At 41.0% G+C, this 8,581-nt stretch overlaps 1 long non-coding RNA gene across 1 annotated transcript; it reads left to right on the top strand.

Moving 5' to 3' along the window:
- The first annotated feature begins 6,341 nt into the window (after positions 1–6,341).
- LOC136356323 (uncharacterized) lies at positions 6,342–8,006 on the top strand. Its single transcript, XR_010741038.1, has 3 exons — positions 6,342–6,498; positions 7,140–7,184; positions 7,833–8,006. It is a non-coding gene; the product is annotated as an uncharacterized lncRNA (long non-coding RNA).
- The last annotated feature ends 575 nt before the right edge of the window (positions 8,007–8,581 follow it).

Raw genomic sequence — 8,581 nt, 5'->3', positions numbered from 1 at the left:
TTTCCTTGCCTTCTAACTCCTGGATCAAAACCGAGCCGATCATTTTTTCATCGGCTGATAGGTACAACCTAAAAGGCACTCCCCTTTGTGCAGGAATTAAAACTGGAGGGGAACTCAAATATGCCTTAATATTGTCCAAAGCTTTCTGCTGCTATGCCCCCCAAGTGAATCCTTGATCGGCTTTCAATCTAAACAAGGGTGTAAAATGCTCTAATCTCTCGGATAAATTAAAAATAAACCTTCGAACAAAATTAACTTTGCCGATCAACGATTGTAGCTGTTTCTTGTCCTCTGGAGGTTGAATCTTCTTGATTGCATTAATGCTCCTCTGAGTTACCTCAATTCCCCTCTCATGAACAAGAAAACATAAGAATTGCCCAGCCGATACACCAAAAGCACACTTTGTGGGATTCATCTTCAAGCCATATTATCTAGCTCTCTCGAAAACCTTTCTCAAATTGGCTATGTGCTCATCCACCTCCTTTGATTTGACAACTACATCATCGATATACACTTCAACCAACAAGCCGATCAGATCATGCAATATATGATTCATGGCCCTCTGATATGTAGCTCTAGCACTCTTCAAACCGAAAGTCATTACGACCCACTCATACAAGCCGATTGCACCAGGGCACCTGAAAGCAGTCTTATGAATATCCTCTTCTGTCATAAAAATCTGATTGTAACCAGCGTTGCCATCCATAAAACTTATAATCTTATGTCCTGAAGCTGCATCAATCGATTGATCCGCAATCGGCATCGGGTGTTCATCCTTAGGGGTAGCTTTATTTAAATCCCGAAAATCAATGCACACCCTAAGCTTGCCTTTTTTTTTATGACTGGAACTATGTTGGAAACCCACTCAGCATATCGGCATGGCCGAATAAAACCAGCATCATATAATCTAGTGATCTCAGCCTTGATAGCATCATACATATCGGCTTTGCGCCTCCTAGGCGGTTGTTGATGTGGTTTATACCCTGGTTTAATAGGAAGCCGATGTTCAACAATCGATCGGCTCAGTCCTGGCATCTCATAATACTCCCAAGCAAAGCAATCTCTATATTCTTTCAAAAGCTCTATTAACTTGGTTCTGAATTCTGCAGATAGATTCTTACTGACAAATGTTGGCCTTGGTCTATCCCCTAGACCTATATTCAACTTCTTCCAGATCATCAGCCAACATGAAACCATGTCCTAACTTGCCATCGAAATCATCTACCGTGTCCTTGGTGTAGAAATTTGAACCCTCCACGGCGCCCTCAATGTAATAATTTGGGCTCTCCATCTTCAATTGGCTGTATATCACAATTGAACACTTTTAAATAATCATCTTCCCAAACTTTTCCAGACAGGCAATCAATCCCATCCATCTCCCAAATAGCTAAATCGGCACCAGCAACATTGACTGACCTGTCGGCTGGCACGATCTCAATCTTGTCACCTTGCCATTGAATTAAACACTGGTGCATGGTTGAAGGGATACAACAATTGCATGAATCCAATCCCTTCCAAGCGACAAGCTATAGGAACCCTTCCCATCGATGACAAAAAACATAGTAGGAACAGTTTTGCTGCCGATTGTCAACTCCACATTCAATACTCCCTTAGTTTCTGAAGGGTTGCCACCAAAATCTTTAAGAACCATATTGGTCTGGATGATATCATCTGCATTCTTACCCAGCTTCCTGAATGTAGTATATGGCAACAAATTCACAGCAGCCCCACCATCAACCGTCATCTTAGACATCGGCTTCCCATTAACAAATCCATTAATGTACAATGGCTTGAGATGCCGATTTTCTGTCCCCTCTAGTTTCTCAAAAATTGCTTGTTCCGATGACAAAATCAACTTAGCAGAGGTCTCATCTACATCATCAACATCGGCTTGATTAGCTCCATATTCTGCAGGTAGCATAAAAACCATGTTTACTGATGAAGACGCAACAGCTTTGGCCTTGAGCAACCTCTTCGCCTTGTTGGCTTCAACTTCATCGGCTGTTGTAACTTTACTCTTAACACGCCATTCTTGCTTTGTCTTCTTCAACCGATGGTTGATCTCTTGTTGTACCTCCTTAAAACGCTCCCTGTTTTTCATCCTTTGGACCCTCCACTTCTGATTCTTAGTAAAAAAACCAAAAGGACACCACTGTGAGTTCCTGCCTTCATCCTCATCCTGAAAACGATCTTGGTGCACAGGACCCAACCTCTGATGAACAGGCAATTTTTTCTGATTTAGCCGATTTCCTCTATTGTAGGATCGGCTCGAGCTCCCTGCATTATCACTGCATCTAGGGCATTCTTCTATTGATGGCAGCCTCATCCCTTCATTCCAGCAGAACCTGAAAGACACACAATCCCAATGTGGATCAAAACCACCATCATCTTCAAGATACCTTTCCTCCTGCTTATCATGCCTTCTTTGGTACTTGTTAATGATCTTAGCCGAATTTAGCTGTGAACTCCGATGGTTTCCCCCATCGGCTGCCCTTCCAGATGTATGAACCAAGTTAACAGGAAAAGGATGGCCATCCACCTTCATCAGCTTCTTTGAGTCATCAAATTTTATCTTTCCTCCCTCAATAGCCAAATTGATCCGCTGCCTGAAAAGTTTGCAAACATTAGTAGTGTGAGATCCGATGTTATGCCACTTGAAATATTTCCTCTTCCATAGCTCCTCAGCCGATGGAATTATATCACCAGCAGGAAGGTGAATTTGTTTTTCCCGAAGTAGCAAATCAAAAATTTTGTTAGCTTTGGTGATGTCAAAGTCATATCTTTCATCTTTCCCAGAATTCTTCACCGACTGACATGTCACAACCTTTTTGCTCCTTGCCCACTCGGCTGCTGCTACTTCAGAATCATCCTCTTCTTCAGACTCATACATATAAGGATAGACATGATTGACTTTCTTAAAATTCTTCTTAGCGTCCTCAAACCTTTGCTCATGTAGAGTTACCTTCTGTGCAAGGTGAGACAAGCTTTCAAAGTGTTGAGCCGAAAACTTCTCCTTAATCGGAGCTATCAAACCCTGGAAAGCGAGATCGGCAAACTGAGAATCGGTTAAAGCCAAACTATAGCATCTATTCCTCATATCTCTGATCCTCTGAATGTAATTCTGTATAGTTTCATCATGCCTCTGTCTAACTGCTGCCAAATCAGAAAGCTTCATCTCATGATTCCCACTATAGAAATAACTATGAAACTGTTTATCTAAATCGGCCCAGCTATAAACAGAATTATAAGGCAGTGAAGAAAACCATTGAAATGTCGATCCAGACTAGGTCAAAGGAAACAATCTGACCCATAAAGCATCAACAGCCGATGCCTCACCACATTGAGCCAAAAATCGGCTGACATGCTCATAAGTTGATACATTGTCCTGCCCTGAGAATTTTGAAAAGTCTAGGACTTTGTATCGGTTTGGCAATGGAACCCTCTCAAACCACTCAGGTTAGGGGTGCCGATACAAATTTCCAGTATCCTTCGGTTTTAGCCCAAACTGCTCCTTCATCACATATGCAATCATGTCAGCCCAGGGCTTTTGGTGAGACGCTCCTTGCATCTGCTGTTGAATTGGATCGAACTAGTTGAACTGAGGCAGAAGCTGAGGTTGAGGTGATCCCCCTAGTTGGTACCGAACCTGAGGTGAATGAGGCCGATACTGAAAATTCAAATTACCACCAAGATAGTTCTGAGGCGGTTGTTGCACATTATGCATTTGTTGTTCAGGGATAAATTGAGCTCCAACAGGTTGAGGTGGCTTGAACATTGCTGCAATCTGTTCCTGAGTCAACCGATTGATGTTCTGCCTAGCGTGTTGAGGTTGTTCTCTGGTCAGCAAATAAGGATTAACCGGTGGCCTTTGTGCCGATGAAGATACACCTGGTCTAGAAGCCGAAGCCGACGCCATCGGCTGCCCTGGAGGTACATTGGTAGCAGGCTGTTGGTTGCCGGTCACTAAATTCCTGTACTGCGGAAACACGCCTTCTGGCAGAAAGACTGGTCCCTTAGCCTGATGCTCAGCAATTGTGCCATCAACCACAAACTTGATCATATTTTTCAAAGTATTGACAAGCACTCCTGATTGGTTGATTAGAGCTTGATGAACAGTGTACTCGACTTGGTCCTAGAAGTTATTGAACTCCAAGGGCTCTTCTCCCCCAGTTTCATCATCCTTAGGTTCATCATCTTTGTCACCTTTATCACCTTGCCATCCTTGGATGTACTTGATTCTGGATCATCGGCAGAAACCACCTTTACCTTGTACCTCTGGATAACTGTGCCTGAATGCATCTGCTTGAATGAGTGCAAGTACTGAGTCTTCAAATTGTTAATCATCTGCTCATACTCTGCCACTTGTTCTGGCGTCAGCTTATCTAGTGTTATTGGGATGATGTTCTCAGGGATGACTTCTGCCGTCGGCGGTGGTTTAGAGGACGGGGGTTTAGAAGTTTGCTTGCTATCCACCATGTTGAAGAATTGTTACAACTCGGTCCTACCGGGCGTGCCAAAAGCGTGTTGATGCGAAAAACACACACTGGCCTGGAAGATCTGCTTAACTCCTGTGCAGGTCCAAAATCTTGTTTTTAGGTTCAAAGGTGTGCCAATTGATTTGATCCTACAATCAACAAGAAGAAAAGACAAGAAAAAGGAGGTTAAATCTATAAACGATAGCCGATCGGCTAGGAGCCGATGACATATGATCAATCATTGAGCCGATGTTATTGGCATTAGACCAGCAATGAAGAATAAAGCAATATAAAACTAAATCTACTCGATTGGCTGTAGATATCAACAATATTTAATCCTTCTCTCAATGTATATTTAAATTTTGTGATTGGGATAGATTGAACAGTATGTCGAGACAGTATAAATCACTTAAGTGAAAAGATACATTCAGATAATGATTATACGAACGTTTATAGCATAGCCGATCAGATAGATCTAGCATGTATCGGCTAATACTCCGATACCACTCTATATTAAGATATTAGAACAGACAAGATATATTAAACAGAAAGCCTAATATACTTTAACTCAATAAGATCTTAATATAAAGGGCATATTTAGCATAACAATCAAGCATATGAGACAAAAGTAGCTACTCTCTAAGAGATGGTAGATATGTGCTAACGACCAAATTTGGTAATCCAAGGATCGGATGTGAAGGAGGATTCAAGACGGAGTTCGAGATAGAGACTGTCCCGGAAACAGAGTGAGGATCGGCTGGAGTCCGAATCGGCTACGACTAAGATCGGCAGAGTTTGAGTCGGACAGGGTTAGCCGATTGAGACGAATCCGACAATATGACACGGCATATGTTGTCGGGTTAGGATGACGTGCTTCATGATGATTGCCACACATGGATAGAGTCGTAAGAAGGCAATTGTATCTATTAAGTAGGATATTTTATGTAATTTCCATAGAGATTTGTTTGGGCAAAAGTCTGCCGCAAAGACTTATGGTATCTTAGAGTTTGTTAGAGACAAGAAACATGTCCGATATGGACATATTTTGTAATTTTTGGGTATAAATAGACCTGAGCCCCATGTAATCAAACTAACACTCGTTCAATACAATCTCGGCGCATTGCTACCCTTTTTACTTCCGTTTTGTTTCGACGGGTTCTTGCTTTCAGGTTGAGCTGCATCGGTTTCGATCTTCAACTAGAGGTAAAACTTATTACGGCGGCTTGCGTTCTCGGGATTAGTGATTCCATCTTTATGATACTCTAATCTTGTTTCTGTAATTCGTCGAGTTATCATATATCTTATATAATCTCTGGCAATATCGCTATCTAACCTCTAATCGGCTAACGTCTGTTACTAGAAGGCAGCCGATTAGGTTAAATATCAACGCTGACTTAGATTGTATAGGACATCTACCACTCTATGAAACATCCAACGGCTTGATTGTCTAGATATTGTCCTTCTTGTCATACTTATAGCTGTATCAGTTGAGTTTGATCTTATGAGTCATGATTAGAATCTCAATCTCTAGCCTGCCTTTGGTCGCTGATTAGGGTAACGTCGGGGTTTCAGCCGATCTTACCTGATTTAACTACCTTTTTCTCATATGCTTAATTGACATGTTAAATCTGCCCTTTATATTAAGATCTTGTTGCATTTAAGTATATTAGGCTTTTGTTTGGTGTATTCTACTTGCCTTAATATCTTGATATAGAGTGGTATCGAGTATTAGCCGATTGTAATACCCTGAAATTAAAAATAAAATAACATGTTTGGAATTGGGCCGAATCAATTTGGGCCAAGTCGCAGCAGTCCAGCCCACCTCCCCCACCTAATACCCTAGGGAGAGGCGACTCCCACCTTCCCAGCCGACGCCGCCACACCTCCCCCTCGGCACCTATGGAACTTACATATTCCTTTCTCCCCTGTTAGCCCTACTCCATGGATCTCCAAGAACCATAGCCCTAATCAAGAATCTGATTGGAAAAACGGATCGAGGAAGAGGAGAGGAGCAGGAAGAGTGGTGAGTTGGTTTTCCCATCATATTCTCTCAAGTTCTCCAAACCCTAGGTGAGGCTTAACTCTCCTGTGCAGAGGTTGTAGGTTATTTTAGGGTTGTAATTCGGCGTTATTCGAAGGTTAGAGGATGGGATTAGGTGTTGTGTTTTGGATTAGTGTTTCTAGGCCCTGTCAGCTTTGTTGTGTCTCTGTATTTCGCTAATTAGAGGATCAAAATGATTTTGCTGCGAAAGTTTATAACTAGGAAGTTGTAGAGTTTTTCCTTAGCTTTCCATATTGGTAAAGTACACTTTGATTGGCGAGTAGAACTCCAGATATGGCTGTTTTAAGTGTGGCAGTCTGAATTCTTGGGCAGATTCTGAAGCTTGTCTTGATTTGAGCTTTAGGCCATCTAAATGGCAGAATAAAAATATGGGTTCTACACGAAAGTTGTAGGTCTCATTCTGTAGATTTCCAAAATGTATTTATTTGCAGTCATACAATTTTTATATTTCGAGATATAAAGGTTTGAAGCAACAGTATTGTTTATAGTCCAAGCGGCGTTTCTTGTTTTTGCGTTTTGAGGTCTTGAGGCCGTAGATGCATGTTATTTACTGTTATATATTCATATTTGAGAGTGTTTGCTGAGGCTTTGATTGTGATTAGGTGGTGGTCCTTCAGATCGTGTATGATACCAACCCTTCATTGGAGGCAAGTGAATGTAGCTGTGGTTTGCTACGGTTTTATCATGTTATTTTTTCCAACCTCCACCTTGACACTTTAATACCTACAATCACTATAATTCCATATGTGCAAATGATTATTTTATGTATCTTGCTCTGAGCTATCTCCGCTCGGCTAACTATGGTTAATGTGGTATGCTTTTAGTGAGAGTAATTATTATATGTGATATCATTGGAAGGATTTGTGGATGTGTTATCTTTCCTCTATTATTGTATTGCATTGCATTTCATATGCATTTCATTTGAAGTTATGTCGTGAACCTATGGTCGCGACCGTACCGATACAGCATCGTGTATTGTCGTAACACGATGCAGCTTCACACCTTGTTGGGTGTGAAGGCAGGAATATCATTGCATTTGCATCGCATTGCACTTTGGTATTTTGGGGTATGGAAGTTATATACTCTATTGAGTTCATGAGAGGGCTTCTTTCTCCTGAAGTCTTTGCAGATGTGGTTTATCCTCCTTACTCTTGAACCTATGAACACTAGATGTTTGCCTTTATATTTAATGTTATGTTCCTTTGTTTTCTTATAAATATATTTTAATGATTTGGTAGGTTAAATAACTTGATAAAACAATTCTCTTGCTGAGATTTATTCTCACACCCCTACAGTGTTTTCAGGTGCTTAAAGTGATATGCTCGCTTGGGGGAAACAGGAGTAGAAGCACAACTGCATTCCACACTGCCACCTTAATCTTTCAAGTTGTCATGATTTTGATAATAAAGGAACTGTACCCTTGTTAAGTTGCACTAGATGAATCTGAGAGTTGAAATTAGTTTATTTCATCCCTGAATGTTCCTTTCTCCTTGTTTTTTTGTGGATGGCTACTTGCAATGCTATACTTATATTTGACGCTTCCGCAATGCTTATGTTTTAAAGGAGTTGCAGTCGAAATTTCTCCTTCTTTGTTAAATGTATGTCTATTTAGTAGCATCCCGGTGTCATTGTAGTTTCTGGGGTGTTACACCGATACATGCTAGATCTATCTGATCGGCTATGCTATGAACATATATAGTCTCATTGTTAACATATACTTCGATCTAAGTGATTTATATTGTCTCGGCATGGCGACCGATCTATCACAATCACTTGATTTAAGTATGTATCGACATAAGGATTATATATTGTTAATATCTACAGCCGATCGAGTAGATTTAGTTCTTTCTTACTTATTCATGATTGCCGATCGATCCACATATGACATCAGCTTCAAGATAAATAATACGTCATCGGCATTTAGTTTATGGATTTAACCGCGGTTTCTTTATCTTTGTTTCTTGTTGATTGCAGGATCAAATCAACTGGCACGCTCATACACCTAAAGGCAAGCTTCTGGACCTGCACTGGAGTTAAGCAGATC

Source organism: Oryza sativa, chromosome 4, assembly GCF_034140825.1.
Source record: "Oryza sativa Japonica Group chromosome 4, ASM3414082v1".
Taxonomy (NCBI): Eukaryota; Viridiplantae; Streptophyta; class Magnoliopsida; order Poales; family Poaceae; genus Oryza; species Oryza sativa.
The sequence above is the reverse complement of the archived record's forward strand: the minus strand, read 5'-3'. Positions and strand labels throughout refer to the sequence as shown.